The following is a 16,959-nucleotide window of genomic DNA, read 5'->3' as shown; positions in this document are numbered from 1 at the left end:
AACGTTTTCAATCCTGTTCATCTGAACCCACTGCCTGCACATTTTTCATGTCTCCTTATCTGACATAGCTATTTGAGTCTGTGGAGCTTCTTTCCTACGTGAGATGATGAATCAGGTGGCATTAGAAACACGCAAATGTGGGTCCCCAGAATAAGATTGGAAAACCACTGCTACAGCACACGATAATGGCCACATATGCATCTGTGGTGTTAGTCATGGTATATAAAATAATTTAGTTTTACCTTTGTTGTTTTCTTACTTATTTTTACCATTCTCTTCTTATGCTCTTTTCTTAGATTAAAACTCTAATATGTTGCCTTTAAAGGTTGTAGTTGGAATGGAGAAGATGCTAATTAATAAATCTTGTACAACTGGAGAAAGGGCCATTCATCTTGTTAAGAACTCGTTTTAGAGTTGTCTGACATCAAAATTCTAAAGAAATTCATATTAGAAATTTTATGGCCTTTTTTTTAAAGATTTGTTAAGTTGTGAAACAGAAGCCCCCCTTAACTGTCATTTATGCAACCTCCGAGAGGACTTTGATTTGAGTGTGTGACTAAATGCGTATGCGGTTGGTAAATTATATCAGTGTTGGTTGTACTTCTTTTTTCAAACTAGCACTGCGGAGAGTTCTACCAATTTGACAAATTTGGCAGGTGCACACTGACTTTCTTCGCAGATTCCCCACGTTAACTCTTAACAATCTGTTGGGTACTCTATTGCATATTTGGTCGGGCATTCTGAACTATTTTGTCGTCCACTTGTGTAGCATGTTCACTCGCTTGTTTCCCCCTCAGCCAGGTCCACGCTCACTATCACCCCCGGGAAGGACCCCAGCTCCCACAGTACCGCTGAACAGCGACTTCCAGCTTGCATTGTCAGAGCAACAGTTCCAGTGCGCTGGTCATGCAGAAGGCACGCCCTACGCGGATCCTAAAGGAACAAAGAGAGGGTCAAGTGACAGTTCTTACAGTGAATAGAGCAGGCCCACATCACATGGGCAGATATTCCTGTCGAGAGGAGAAGTCTGGTGAAAAAAAGTCCATCTATGTATATGTAAAAGGTAAGTCAGCCTTTTGCATTTGTGAGTCAGTATTTTAATTGGGATTTAATAATGTCTGGCTTGAGTGACATGTCTGTAGGGCAGTATTTAAAGAATTCTTCGACTCAACTTTGTGTTCTAGTGTCTCACCGTCTGCATGTGAGATAAAGTATGTTTTAGATGTGTTAAGTTTGTACAAACATGTTAGCAACAGTAGAGATACTAGATATGGTATATAGTACGTCTGCACCATTGCATGTACACTTTTAACATTTCATGCTTGATGTTTATGTCTTTCTCTCTTGCTCTCCTCTCTCTATTAACACACTCTCTAGCATCTCTCATCTTCCTGTGTGGTTCCATTTTTGTGCCAAAAAAAGACACTATGGGTATTAACAGATGCCATAAATACTCACAATCATCTCTCTGTATTCACTAGTCACCCCAATGCCTTTATTTAAACATCTATTACAAGTTAATACAAGCATGTTCTTTATAATCCCAACAATAAACACCTCAAATTGATCCTTGGCATTTTGGCAGTTGACACAAATCGTACTTATGTGAGCACTGCAGATGTGGGTTACTTGTATGTGTGTTTTTTTTTTTTTTTATGATGGAGGGTAGTTTTCACTTTCAGTCTTTTTGTGACACTCTCTCTTCTCTGAGCTTTAATGTCATGATCTAAGCCCCTTGGTTGTGTTTCATTGGTTTTGATTTAGCATTCCTCTCAGCAGATCCTGAAAATCCCTTCAGGAGGAACATCATGTTTGACTTTTGTTGCGGAGAAGGAGAAACGACCACGCTCCCGTGCTTGGCCACAGACCCAAACATGACAGACTTGCACCTGCAAAATGTGACGAGACAGCTCCCTGCCCAACAGACTGCGCTATTCTTCCAGTATTGAGACGGGCATAACACTGGAAAATGTCAGGAAGGATTTTGAGGGGATGTTACGTCTGTGTCGAGGACTCTGGAAGGCAACACAGTTAAATCCGGACAATATCAACTCAATGTCCGCCTCGGTGAGAAAGAAAAAGAGATGAAATGAACATTAGGACAGTTCATTAAAAACAAACAAACAAACAAACATGTATGCATAATCATTTAAGCTTGAAATACTATCTTACAAGTATAAGATAAGGCAGCAATTGAATGTGTTTTGCATTCAAATTTATTCATTACCATTCAAAGTTTGGTTTTGCAAAGATGTTGCCACAAAAATATTTAGCAGCTCAACTGTTTTCATTGTCATGTGATGATAATAAGAAACGCTTCTTGAGCAGCAGATCAGCATGTTAGAATAATTTCTGAATCATGTGACACCGAAGACTGGAATGATGCTGAAAATTCAGCTTTCCCACCTCAGGAAGAAATTACATTTTAAAGTATACTAAAATAGAAAGCAGTTATTTTAAATTGTAATAATATTTTACTAGATTTCTGCTTTACTGTATTTCAAATAAATACAACTTTGCTGCACAAAAAAAAATAAATCTTTCAAAGCATTGCCTAACATTACCACCCCCAAACTTTTGAATGGTAGTGAGTAGACTTCTAAAGCCACTTTTAGCACTTTGTTTTTATTGTTTGAGGTATTTCGAATATTGATGTTTGCAATTTATTGCGATTAATCTGATTAATCATGTAATTCACTTGATTAAAAAATGTCATCAATTGCCAGCCCCAAATAATGCTAGAGGACACACACAGACGGCAGGCACACACGTCCATGTTGACCCACTGTGGCTTGCCTCTTTCTTTTCCACACTTTCTTATTGATATAATGCATCACACTTCTTTGTTTTTAGTTCCAGACGAACCTCCTGTGATCACTCTGGGTCAGGCTCAGAGAGTGCTGCTCATCCAGGGGGAGGAGCTCTCCCTATCCTGCAACACCTCAAATGTCAACAGCGACATCACAATCAGGTGGAAGGCTCCTCAAGGAGTGGTAAGAGCACTCTCATAAACTAACCAGCTCTCACACCTATGTACTTGAGCGTGTGTGTTGTGCACCATGACTCTCTTTGCACACGTATATACTGTGCATACTGTAAGCTTTATCAAATACAGCCACCGTTCCAGTCGAGAAGAACCAATGTTTACAAAAGCAGACCTATATAGTATGAACGCACGTCCCAGTTAACCTACTTAATGTAGTAATGTGTACCCATGATCAATTTAGTGTTTGTACTTGATAATTTAAAGTTGTTTGTACTTGATATTTTGCCCGGAGGCTAACTAGATCTTGTGTGGTTTGAGGTGCTTCTTAAATTCCATATGTCCATGTACTGCATAGTTGTGTGTTATTCAGAAGAGAAATGATAGTGTAAGTTTAGAATTTTTGATTTAGCTTGCAATTGAAAGAGCAAACATAATGCACAATTGCAAAGTGTAATTGTATAATTCTGTACTTATCTCAATCTTGATTGTTCAAACACAGTTCAGTCATTAATGCAAGTCTACCGAAAAACTCGTAACTCTCCTAAAATTTCAGCACTCACAGCTGTATTTTTGGCAAACTTGAGCTGTGAGAACACAACCTATGTAAACAGATCTTCAGCATTAAGACTCCACTGGCATCAGAGACTGGGATTTGAGAGATGAATGGCATGCTTTGTTTAATATAAAGATTATAAAACAGCCACACCTACACATAAAGACAACCACAGACATTTTACCCAACACAGGGTCTATCCCTCGTCTCTTCAGAGTTGCCCAATAAGCTTTGCGTCTGTTTTCCTTTTGCATGTGCCAAGCAACCATCAGTGCTGCAGTTCTCGAGTATCCTGACCGAACCCATTTCTCACCTGAGGAATGCCACCCTAAACCTGGGATCTGTAACCAAGCAGGATGCAGGAAGTTACAACTGCGAGGCCCGGAACGAAAGAGGGACCAGTGCAAAGACGGTCTGGGTCAAGTCTATGGTGAGTATCGTTTTCAAGTATTTCTATATATGATCATCTGACTATTTAGCGTCAATTTAAATGTTCTCAAAAGAATAAATAAATACATGTATGTGTGCAGATAAAGGCTTCATTAATCTAACAAGTGTGAATAACAGCACTAAGAGAGTGCGGGCTGGGGAAAGCCTGTCCCTGCGTGTGGTAATGGATGCTTGCCTACCGCAACCTCACACATTCTCCTGGAGCTACAGTGGCGTAAAACTCACCAACACTACTGATCATGTCATCACCAGTCGCTCACATGGAAATAGGTATGATTTTCTTCCGTTGCTACAAACAATTCTTGTTTTTCCTATGTAGTAACTGCTAGGGATGCACCATATATCATATGATATTGGTATTTATTGAAAATATTGATCAATACTGTATATTTAATTGTGTACTATTAATGCTTAATCTTTAAAATACTATTCATTTATAAACACTATTAAATAGTAAAAAAGTTTTTTCTAAATAATGTTGGAAAGCCTGCCTAAGTTCACTTTTTACATATTTTTTATATAGAATTATTTTGTAGAAAATACATTAGAATTGTTAAGTTTTAAATCAGCAAAAAAAAATTTTTTGCATTTATTCACAGCGCTATAACAGATAATTCATGTTTTTTCTTATTTCTACAGTTACACCAGCGAGCTGAAGCTAGTGCGTCTCAAGGTGTTAGAAAGCGGCGTTTACACCTTTTCAGGCTCAAACCGAGATGCAACCGTCCACCAAACGTTCGAAGTCCATGTCATAAGTGAGTGAGAAACATTTAATGCAAATGGCAAATATTTAGCTTTTCCACATCTTATGTGATATATGAGTTTTGTGTGTATTCTGGTGTATTCATATTTCTTGAGCATTTTGCTGGATAAAAGAACTTGATTGTCTTTTAAGACCCTGGCTTAAAGCCCACTAACAATAATAGAGGCTGTGTAATAAGAGATAAGAAAGGACTGGCTTTCAAGACTGCAAATATGTCATTTGTCAAGTCATTTTGTTTTCTGTTAGAGTTATTGATCACCAATTACAAACAGATGAACTTCTCAAACAGGTCACGACTAAAATGTTTTATTTCTGCCGTTTTAATGCCAACAAGACAGCTGTACAAACATGCTTCCCACTAACCAAGATTGTAAAACTGACCCTGCACCAATCTTTGCTGTTAGGTAAACCACAGATTGTGTCTTATGACGGCCAACTGATGGGCAGGTGCGCTGTGTGGCTGAAGGTTACCCTACTCCTCAGATCAAGTGGTATTACTGCGACCAGCCCCATTCAAGGTAAGCGCACCAGTTTTGTTTGTTTCAAATACATCCACAGCTACATACAATGGGCTCCAAAAGTTGCTTTCAAATATTAGCAGCATATCCATTGAGCAGTGTTAACGTATTAGCCTCTCTGAGGGTACATTGTGACGCAGCATGGATTAGCTACTAACCGCTAACTTGATGTTTGATGATTGGACAACAAGGCTTTAGCCTATTATTAATAGGATAAGCAATTTGACTCTGTCATGATTGTGACATCTACTAGCAGTCATGTGACAGCACCCAACGACATTAGAACAAGCTGCTTCCATTGGGATGTTTATTCTTGAATAGTGGCGTTGACAGAACACCTTAGCATAGACTTAGTCACAAGCTCATCCAATCAATTCCTCATGATGATCAAATCCAATCTGGATAACATGCCTTGCTTCAATTTGAGCATGTAAACATGTAGCGCTATGTGTCTTTTGATCTTGTTCGTGCATTGCTGGCTTTGTCTGTCAACGGTTTGATGGTTTTCTCACCGAGCAGACATTCCATTGTTGAGAAACTATTGAGAGGTTCCCACCATGATAAACAATGTAATTAAAGATATCACTCAGTAATAAAGTGACGGAACAGGGAATGTAAACCAGTTGAGTTTATTTGTTCTAGCTTTATATCCAAAGCTAACTTAAGCTAACTCAGCTCAGTAGCATTCATACTTCATTTTAAGAGAAGAGTGAGAAAAAGTCGAGAAAACAAATCAAATAAATCAAAGTACATTCCACTCTGATGTTTTTAAATAAAAGAGCCCTTGAGGTTTGTCATTTTGGTGCCTTTTATTTTGCTTTCTTCTTAACACAGCACCTGCATGCAATGAGAGATGCTTATCCCATCTATATCATGCAGTGATGCTTAACATTTGATCTTAAAATCTACATGAACTCAAAAACGACCTTTCAAATTCCTGACCTTATCATAAAAAATTAATCGGTGCATTTTATTCTAAAGAAAAAATGTTGGGTTTCATCAAAGCTGAGTTTACTAAAATGATTATTTAAAAAATGATTAATTAAACGAGGCTGAAGTAATTAATAGGGGAAAAATTAATGAAACAAACAAAGTAAGTAAAAATGTGCACTGAACAAAATGAGAAATGTTGCCTTGGCTAGTAAATGAAATAAGTTTGGAATTGAAATAAGTTGAGTTCAAATATATTAAAGCGCTAAAATAAACTAAAACTAAAATAAAATCAAAAAAGGGCCAAAGTATTATTTTAAAAAAAGAAAAATGAATAAAAATGACAAAACTTAATTATTAAGAGTTAAACTAAATTGAAAGCTGAAACATATAAAAAAGCTATGAGATAAGGCTATGAAAGTATTTGCACCTAGCCTTTGTCTTGCACAGTATGTGTTGATGTGCATTGAAGTTGTTATTTTTTTAAAAATTAATTTTTATAGCTTTTTATGCAGTGTTTCTAAAACAGTTCACCACCTTATGGTTCATGCTTATGAAAAAATGCAAAACTATTTATAACTGTTTAGTTTGTTGCATGCCTCCTCAGATGCTCAAATTTGCTGAATGCCACTCAGGAGGAGGAGGATGTTGTCACTGTAACCATGTCAAATCCTCCCTTTGGAAAAGGCACAGTGGAAAGTCGACTCAACATCACCAAGAACAGTTACGCCACCCTTGAATGTGTGGCATCTGCCAATGGAAAAATCGTTTACACTCTCTTCTCCATCAGCGGTGAGCAAATAACCTCCAAAATCACACGCACACACATGCATATATACATACACACCCCTTCAGACAATGACTGAAGACTCTAGCTAGTAATTACTAAGACTCAGACGACTCCACCCACAAACCGCCTGCTCTCTGTTTGCTGATCCGCTGAACCCTCATATTTCACACAAAACTGGATAGCACTTTCATCATCTGCAGGCTATAATATGATTGGCTGACTCCATGCAACTCCTGAGAGTATGGGCATACAGGTGTTTTTTTTACTCATGGGATCAGGTTTTTGAGTTCAGTCTCTTTGCATATTACGACCCGGTGTATAGGCTGTGCTCATATGTCACAGATCTGGGTGTGAGTCTTTGCTTTGGTGTCCTAGTGCTAAAATGTTTGGTTAATTTTGTTGACTTGTTTGTTTTTGGGATTTCTTCCATTGTTGACTCTGAGGGCACTGGCTAAGGGCTAAGGGCCCTAAAATCTTAGCTGTCATAAAAGCAATGTGGTGTACGTATTCAAAAGTGAAGATATATTTCATTTCTGATTACAGGGAAGCAAAAGTTTTATTTATTTGTTAATTTGCATGTTTTTAGTTGTGGAGTGAAATGACGATATGTACATTATAGGCATTTTGTGTATTGGAAAAATACAGAAATAAAAAAACACTTTTTTATTTATTGGTACTTTAATTCAGTAGGAATTTGTTATATTGATCAAAAGTTACAGTAAAGACATTTCAAGTCAGCATATTAGAATGATTTCTGAAGGATCATGTTACACTGAAGATTGATGGCTGCTGAAGATTCAGCTTTCCCATAAAATAAATAAATTACAATTAAAACACACAAAAGTTACTTTTAAACTGTAATAACATTTGACTGTATTATTGTTTTTTTGTACCATTTTTTTGCATAGATGCAGCCGTGGTGAGACTTCATATTTAGACTTTAGAATTTTTAAATGGTGCTGTACACCTACACGAAGATGAAGAACCTCGACCTTGAGTTCTTCCAATGTTTAGTATTCATCTTTTGCACATCATAGAAAACCAGGAAATGGAATGAGACTCAGAGACCTCGACCCAGGTGCTTCTCGTTTCCCAGGAATAGTTAAACAACCAAGAGGAAACGCACATCTCCTCACGTTCACTCCAGCTGTGCTTTTATACTGCATCTTTTCGAGAAAATAGAAAACAGCTGCCAACTCGCAGGTCGCCGCTCGTGCTCGAGCTCAACCCTGTGTAGGCAGACTTTTGGATGAGACGAGATAACAGCAGACTATTATATAAACAGAGGTGCTGAGTTTTAGCCCTAATCTTGTTTCTTTTGTAAACCTAGCATTACCAACTGTTTTGGATTATCCCCAGTTTAGGGGTTTCGTTTTGGTTTGTTGCAAAACACCGGGTCTTTCCACCCCAGTTAGTACTGGTATTATTGGTAAGGACAGAATGGTTAACAAAAGGTCATCCACATCCATTTCAGTTTGTTTCTGGTACATTCACTTTTTCAACCACATTCATTGGGGGGGGTTTTGTACAAGTTGTTGACTACTGCTTGTTTTTTTGGTTTTTTTTGCATTTTCTCAACTAAATTAGCCTTAAGTAAAAGAAAAAAATATCTTTAGTTGAACATTGACCTTTTTGTAGAGTCCATTGGGAGTTTTTGCCAGTGTGAATTAAATCCACTGCCTAAGGAAAGCCTGGTAGCTGATGTGGAAACTTGTTTAGACTCTTAAGGTTTGGGCTGTAGCGGGTCCAGGAAAACCAGTGGGACGATGAGCTGTAGGCTAGACTGTTAAAGCTGTTCATCCTCAGCTGAGCAAGATGCAAAAAAATGTCCGTTGTTAAGGTCTATGTTGATTTGTGGAGTGCTTGATGGTATGCTTGGATGCAGTGTGATGATAGATGGATGGACGAGAAAAGATGGGAAGAGAGAGAGAGAGACAGAGGGAGGGAGCAGAAGAGGACTGTGAAAGCCAGTGGCAGGTTTACAAGGGATTACTTCCTGCAGAGTCTGCATTCTTGATTTGAAATGGAGAGAAAGCTTCTTATAGCTTAAGAGCTTACTACACCGCTCAGAACAACGCAGAAAAACAATAACACACCACGCATGAATACATACACACACCTTACAAAAACACAGCTACACTTACAAAAAGTGAGCGGCAAAAATCTTCAGGAAAGAGTTTGACCTCAATGCATCAGTCTGGATTATTCACACCTCAGTAAAAACAAGCAATTATGACATAGTTCCACTTTGAGCCACTTATTTATTATTACTGATTGCTCTTTAATGCGTGTGTATTATTTGTTAGACATTCCAGAAGTGTAAAGGCTGTGGTTTTGTATGGAGTGGAGTAATCATTTTTATTACAGTTGGCACATTCACTTAAGATCCGCTGTGGTTTTCTGAGCTGTGTGTATTGATTATCCATCGATGCCTTGTTCACCCAAACACCCGGACAGGTTACAGGCGGAGAACGATGAAACTAAATCAATGTTGTCAATGTTTCATAATCAAAGGCTTAACGCATACAATATAAAATGCAAAACATTTGTAACACTTTTTCAAAATAATGCTGTTGGTGAGCCTTGTATGCAGCCTTGGTGAGCGCAAGAGACTTCTTTCAAAAAAAAAATAAAGAAAAATAGTAAATAAATTCAAATTCTTACTGACCCTAAACATTTGAACATTACTGTATGTCATCTGTTTTGTCAATGAAAACACAAAAATTCTATATATTCAATATTTGTATTCATATGTACAAAACGTTATTGATTATTTATGTAGCATTTATTGTTTATCATCCACAACATGAACAATTATTATATTGGCCTGAATTTTAATATAATATAATAAAGAACACATTTCTTGTTTGTTGTTGATAAAACACATGTTCTGCATGTTTCTGATGGCAACTGTATGTGGATTTTCTCTCGATAGAAAACACTGTTCCTCATGAACTCTTTACACCATTGCTCATCGGTTTTGTTGCTGCAGCTGTTATCCTGGTTCTCATCCTGATTGTGCTGTCCTACAAGTACATGCAGGTAAAGTATCATTCATTTCATAGTTTGTCTTTCAGCAGAGGAAGCGCATGCTGACTCACTGAGGTAAATTCGTTAATTAGACAAAATCAAACAGTTTTAATTCTCACCGCATTCAAATATGTCACCTGTATTGTTATCCCAGCACAACTTGTTTTTGGTTATTTGATATTAAACATGATACTCGATACAATTTACCTGTCACACCTGGCATCCCTCCCACACTTCAGGGGAACTTATTATTTACTTAACATGTCATAAGACCTGATGTTTCACTGCACAGTTGTGCACTGTTGCACAGGGGGGTGATCAGTGATACACACATAAAATGACCATTCACATTGTTGTTTGAATAATTTATGTCCATTTACACGAAACTGTTATTACTCTGTTTGTTTTCGTCTATGAGAGCGCCTACACTTGCAGTAACTGAATCTAATGTAAAAGGTTGTTTTGCTTGCCTGGAAACATTGCTTATTGCTCTTTCCTGTCTCCTACAGAAACCTAAATATCAAATACAATGGAAAGTTATAGAAGGTATCCATGGGAATAGCTATGTGTATATTGACCCTACCCAGCTTCCATATGACCACCAGTGGGAGTTTCCCAGAGATAAGCTGCGTTTTGGTGAGTTAAGTTCCTGAATCAATCTGCTTTGACTTGTCGGACCTTATAAATCATATTCCAAATAATTTTTTCCATATTGGAATATTCTTTGTTTAAACATTATGTTTGGACAGGTTTACAAGTTTTTAGCGCACAAGAAACCATAAAGGCCTTTTAAAAGCTTGCTTCGTTTCTTTGGCTGTTACATGGTTTGTGACACTTGATGCAACTGGCAGCTTGTGACATAGTATCATATCTTCCCCATAAAGGAACAGCCATATCCGTCAACAAACAGGATCTAACAGGATCTAGCATATCCCGCTTCCCCACAAACCACACCTCCTTGATTCAAAAACAAGTCAATGTTCAAGCTGAAAACTGGTTTTGGATCAGTTTCCAGGAGCATTGACTGTAAACAGCTGTATAAGGGAAATGTGAAATTTATGCTATGTCGATTTTCTGAGTTGGTTTTGCATCCTTTCATTCCCAGGAAAAACCCTCGGATCTGGAGCATTTGGGAAGGTGGTGGAGGCCACTGCTTATGGGATGTCCAAAGCAGACACGGTGATGATGACCGTAGCTGTGAAGATGCTCAAACGTGAGTTGAAAAGCAGCATAAAACACATTTATAACCTTATGAAATATGAGTAGCGTAGTAACAGCACGGCATGTTTAACCAGCATGTTTATTTAAGTAAATAAGGCTGTGTGTAAAGACACACCAGAAATGACATAAACCTGCATGATGAGAAGAAAGGAGGTTAAACATTTCCAGTAACCCACAATTTATTGGTTCCCAAAGCACTCTGGGAATGTTAGTTAATGTTTTTCAAAAACTGAAACCTAAAAACCAAAGGAATTGTAGACTAACATAAGGGGAACATTCAGTTTTTGCTGTTTTATTTATGCTTGTATTTATTGTGTTGTTTTGCCCCTACAGCAAGTGCCCATGCCACTGAGAAAGAGGCTCTGATGTCAGAGCTGAAGGTGCTCAGTTATCTTGGCAACCATATTAACATTGTCAACCTGCTAGGGGCCTGCACTATTGGAGGTAAGAGGCTAAGGCTAGATATGGTTTTTCTTTGTGTGTTGTGTTGGTCTTCATTACTGGACTGGTCTGTTGCACAGGTCCAACTCTAGTTATAACGGAGTACTGCTGTTTTGGTGACCTGTTGAACTTCCTGCGCAGAAGGAGAGAATCCTTCTACTTCACTACACTGGGGGAAGATTCTTACTATAGAAATGTCACGCTACAGCCAGAACCAAAGTGAGTGTGATCAGAACTGGTGAAGTGTGATAGGGTGAAGTGCTTGTAGGTTCACTAAAACCAGCCTGCATTTGATTACAGTGAGAACAGGAGTGGATACATGACCATGAAGCCCTCTGTAATGGGACTTCTGTCCTCTGAAAACAGAAGATCACTTAATAAAGGTTGGATCACTGCCTGTTCTCTTGAAATCTCTTTTCCTTTCATCTTGTCTCTTCTTGCATCACCCAATGTCTTTTTGTTTTGTTTTGTCTTGTCTTGTGTTTGATTTTCTTATCTTGTTTGCCCTCATCTTTCCAGTTCTCATCTCTTTTCATGCCTTCATTTTTCGTATCTTCTAATATTGTCTCTTCTGCCTCATCTCACTTTGTCTCATCTCTTCTCATGACTTCCCTTTATCCTCTCATCTTGTCTCTTCTGTTTTTCATTCTCGTCTCGTCCTATGTCTATTGTCTCATTTTGTCTTGTTCTTCTCTTCTTGTCTCTTACTATCTGTTCTCTTATACTGGCTCTTCTCTTCTAATAACATCTCATCTCTTTTTGTTTTGTGTCTCCTCTTATAGTCTAGTCTTACCTTTTCTTTCCTGTTCTCATCTCAACATGTCTCTTCTCATATAATGCCTCATCTTTTTTTGTCTCACTGTCTTAATCATCTTCTTAAATAAATGTGTCATTCCTTCAGGTGATTCCTACAGCGATTCAGATGCAGTTAGTGAGATTCTACAAGAAGATGGCATGACTTTGGACACTGAGGATCTTCTCAGCTTCTCCTACCAAGTAGCCAAAGGGATGGATTTCCTGGCATCCAAGAACGTAAGTGTTTTTCTCATTTATTTGCGCTCTGTCTCTCTGACAGATACTGAGTTTTATATTCCAAGCGGTTGCGGTAATCCCATACTGCAGATCTTCTCACTCTTCCTCTACAATGCCACAGGCTCACATTCCGTTACCTGTGTCCAGTCAAGGGTCGGGTTACACAAGGTCACACACAAGCGCATACATGTTGTCAAGCACATGCACACACTCATTCATTGAAGATCATGCTGAGAAATATCACATTTCTCCACACTGGCAGCAGGTCCGGTATTCAGTTGAGGGCAAGGTCACTAAATTAGTCACACTGTTGAGCAGGCATAGGAGTTTTTGGTCAGTGAGTTCATTTTAGCACCTCTCTGCTGACTTATAACGCTTCTTTGCTAATGAGGATTTTAATATTGACACGGTTATTGTAAATACCTGAGAGTTTTGACAGTCTTGGCATGTAAGAGTAATTCTAAGCAAAACATTTAAATCAAGTCAGTCCCCTCGCTGGTCATTTTGATAATACCTCCAGGCCACTCATTTCTATGCATGTTACATGCATACAAGCACAGCTTCTATTGACTTAAATTGCAAAAAGCCAAAATCTCAAAAGCAGTCAAGATTACGTTTCAATAACATAATTTAAACCAGCAACACAGACTTAGCTTAAACAAGTAGTCCGTTCCTACGCCCAGTTTGCTTTAATATGTAATCTATTAGTGTGTATATGTTAACCTGTAGTTCTGCATTTGTGTTTACGCAGTGTATTCACAGAGACCTGGCAGCCAGAAACATTCTCCTTACCCAAGGCCGGGTGGCCAAGATCTGTGACTTTGGATTAGCCCGGGACATCACTACTGACTCAAACTATGTTGTTAAGGGCAATGTAAGTATTAACTGCCATTACAGCTTTCATCCTTGTTGAGACATGTATCAGATGTGAATTACCCAAATATCACACACTGGCAAGACGATGATGCAAAACAAGTCATGAATGGGATAAATTGTGCAATATTAATTTCAAGAATTTGCATAAAGCAACCAGAGCTTTGTGGACCTATAACAAGGTTGCGGTCTGAATTTAAGCTTTTCTGATCCCGCCTCCTTCTCGCTGTCCCACTTCATTTTAGTTCTGTACTGTCATCTGCCACTGAAGTCCATGATGCCAAAAAAAAAAAAAAAAAAACAGAATGTTATTTCTGGCTACCACTACAGATATTTGCATCCTTATTTAATGATCTAAAAAAGCCCAAAGCAACAAACAGCCAAGACAAACTTGATCTATAGTATCGATAGTCTTTGTGTCAGTATTCTTTGTGTATATGTATTCTCTAAATCTACTGAATAATTAAGGTAATTTCAATCTACATGTTTGTAACTAGAACAAAACAGCATCATTTGGGGTTTCCAGATGCATGCTTTTATTTTAAATCACTTCTCTTCTAGTCACAGACTGAACCTGTCAATAAATGTGTGCTTTAAAGCTCTTCCTGTGTTGTTAAGGAAGGAACGTTTGTAATAAGGCTCTTCACTTTGTAGGCTCGTCTCCCGGTGAAGTGGATGTCCCCCGAGAGCATCTTTGAGTGTGTATACACCTTTGAGAGTGACGTCTGGTCTTATGGTATCCTGCTATGGGAGATCTTCTCGCTCGGTGAGTTACATTTAGCTCATAATTATACTGACTTGGTATCATATACTGTTTTTAATCCAAATGCTGACAATCTGCTTCTGTAGGCAGTAGTCCTTACCCAGGTATGCCTGTGGACTCTAAATTCTATAAGATGATCAAAGAAGGATACAGAATGGAGACACCAGACTTTGCCCCAAGTGAAATGTAAGTCTGAGCTGTAATTAGTTAACATTTCTTTCTGTGGGGAAAAAAACATGACAAGGTAATGGAAGCATTTATCATGTGCACACCTAACACTGTTCCAGTAACACTAGCGCCATCATGTTGTTGTGTTTCAGGTACGAGATCATGCACTCATGCTGGGATGCCGACCCCTTTAAGAGACCTTCATTTTGCAAGATAGTGGAGAAGATCGAACAGCAAATCTCAGACAGCACCAAACATGTATGTCTTCCTTTATTCTCTTTAGCTCTCAAAACAGATGGAAGGGTCACTGACATTTTTTGGGCGGTTTAAGATGTTCTTTAAAAAAGAAACATTAAATTCGTACATTTGGAAACATGAAATGTTTTTAATTTTTGTATTAAACTATTAAAATAGAAAATGCGGACATTAAATCAAACATATGTCTTGACATTATAATTAAGAAATGTCTTTAAAAATAAAATAACTAAGTTCTTTATTAATTGCAATATTATTTTATACAAAATATATAAAAAATGTGTATCGAGGAGATTGTAAAATGGCATGCGATGTGACTCTGTAAAAACAGGTATTATGAATTATTAATTAATTATCCAGAAAATATATTTAAATATATATTTTTAATGATTATTCACATGTATTTATGGTGTGAGAAAAATATTATTTAATATTAATTTACTGGTTACAACACCTGACATTTTAGAATAATTTCAGTAAAAAAAAATTAGTTTAAACTTATCAAAACTATATTAAACCAGCATGAATACAGTATTTTTCCAAGAATGCACTGACTATTAAATGCATGAATATTTTTCTAAAAACTACATCTTTACCGTTCTTCTCTTCAGATTTACTTAAACTTCAGCTCCAGATTGCCTGCAGCACCAGGGTCCCGTGAGGAGTCCAGTTCTCACGTCCAGCGGTTAAACTCAGTCGGCAGCACCGCCACTCAGCCCCTGCTCTCCAGCAACGATGTCTACTTGGAAGGAACAAGTCCACTTCACCCTCCGGTCTGAAGATCAATTCTGAGCAAAATCCAGGTGTTCCGGCAGATGCCATTCATCTTTGCCCTGGCTAAGCGTCATTGTAGCTTTCAGACATACACGAGGACATCATAAATCTCTTTTTGGATCCAAGAGCAGTCATAATCTTTCCAGTCAACTTTCTCGCAGATTGTGTATATAAGCCCCCTGCCAGAAAGGACAGTGATGGTGTGCGTTCCTATTAACGTTTCATGTATTCTTTGGAACTGTGAGATATTTGGAATTTTTGAGAAAGCTAATAATCAATGCTGGTATCATTCCATGGTACTATATCTCCAAAGTGAGTCTGCAAGAGGACTGAACATGTTTTCTGTAGAATCCCTTTATTATATGGGATATATAAACACAATAACGCTTCTTTTGCTAATTGTCAAGTCTTTACAAGTGACAGGAGTTTGACTCAAGGAACAGGCTGATTCAAGTCCGAGACTAAATGAAATCATCACAGCGAAAACAATGGAAATGACTTTCCCAAAAACATCTTTTCGATATCCAGTTTGACACGATTGTCAGTCGTAAAAAAGAGTGTAAATTATTCTCCTATCAACTGCTCTGAAGGTCATTCAGCTCATAAATTCAAATATCAACCACTTAAAAGCCTACGCTATTTGGAAACTATGTATAAGCAGCAATAACTCAGCATTGTAACACTGACAGCGTGATCATGTTGCTGCGCAAGCCAAATACGAGCTACCTATTGCATGTTGAGTTCAGGATAGTATTTTGTGAGTTGGCAGCTGAAACTGTTATTTGTTTAAATAGATCAAATTAAGGCACATTTCAGTTCACTGTCGAGAAAGGTGTTTAGACACGTAGAGGCAATTCATCACAGTTCATCGTTTACTTTGAAAACTCAGTGAAATTTTGGTTACATAGCAGTATTATATTATTGGCTTGTGTTGTTTTTCCTTTTTAACCAGGAAGTGTAATTCGGGACCGCAAAATGATCCAGTCAAGCAGTAATTCAAGCTTGAGGCATCAAACTTTTAGACCGTGTTTCTTTAAGGGATCACATTAGACAGCTTCTTCCGCTTCTCCCGTACGTTTTAAGAAAAATATTTGGTAAACAATACTTTATTGAGCGGCACAGACGTAGCTTGTTTCAACACATTTGAAATGCTTCTTTAAGTCGTTTTACGCATGATGTGGTTCTGTAATGGCGGACTGTAGAAGATCAGTAGCTTCTGTAGCAACGGTTCAGCTCTTTATTCCATAGTGATTACACATTTTATCCTTCATGAAACTGGATGACATAGCGATTAGTGTTCTTTTGTACGTTTGTAAATGTTTTGCTGGCTTTTTCGTGTTACGTTCGATGTTGTGCTTAAAAGTGAGGTGGGATTCGCAAGTTACGTCGCCGCTCTGCTTTCTCGTGTTTGC

General features: G+C 38.0%; 1 pseudogene; it reads left to right on the top strand.

The window, feature by feature from the left end:
- Positions 1-1,808: 1,808 nt before the first annotated feature.
- LOC122343421 lies at positions 1,809-16,014 on the top strand (annotated as a pseudogene).
- Positions 16,015-16,959: the final 945 nt, after the last annotated feature.

The sequence above is a fragment of the Puntigrus tetrazona genome, chromosome 4 (genome assembly GCF_018831695.1).
Source record: "Puntigrus tetrazona isolate hp1 chromosome 4, ASM1883169v1, whole genome shotgun sequence".
Taxonomy (NCBI): Eukaryota; Metazoa; Chordata; class Actinopteri; order Cypriniformes; family Cyprinidae; genus Puntigrus; species Puntigrus tetrazona.
The sequence above is the reverse complement of the archived record's forward strand: the minus strand, read 5'-3'. Positions and strand labels throughout refer to the sequence as shown.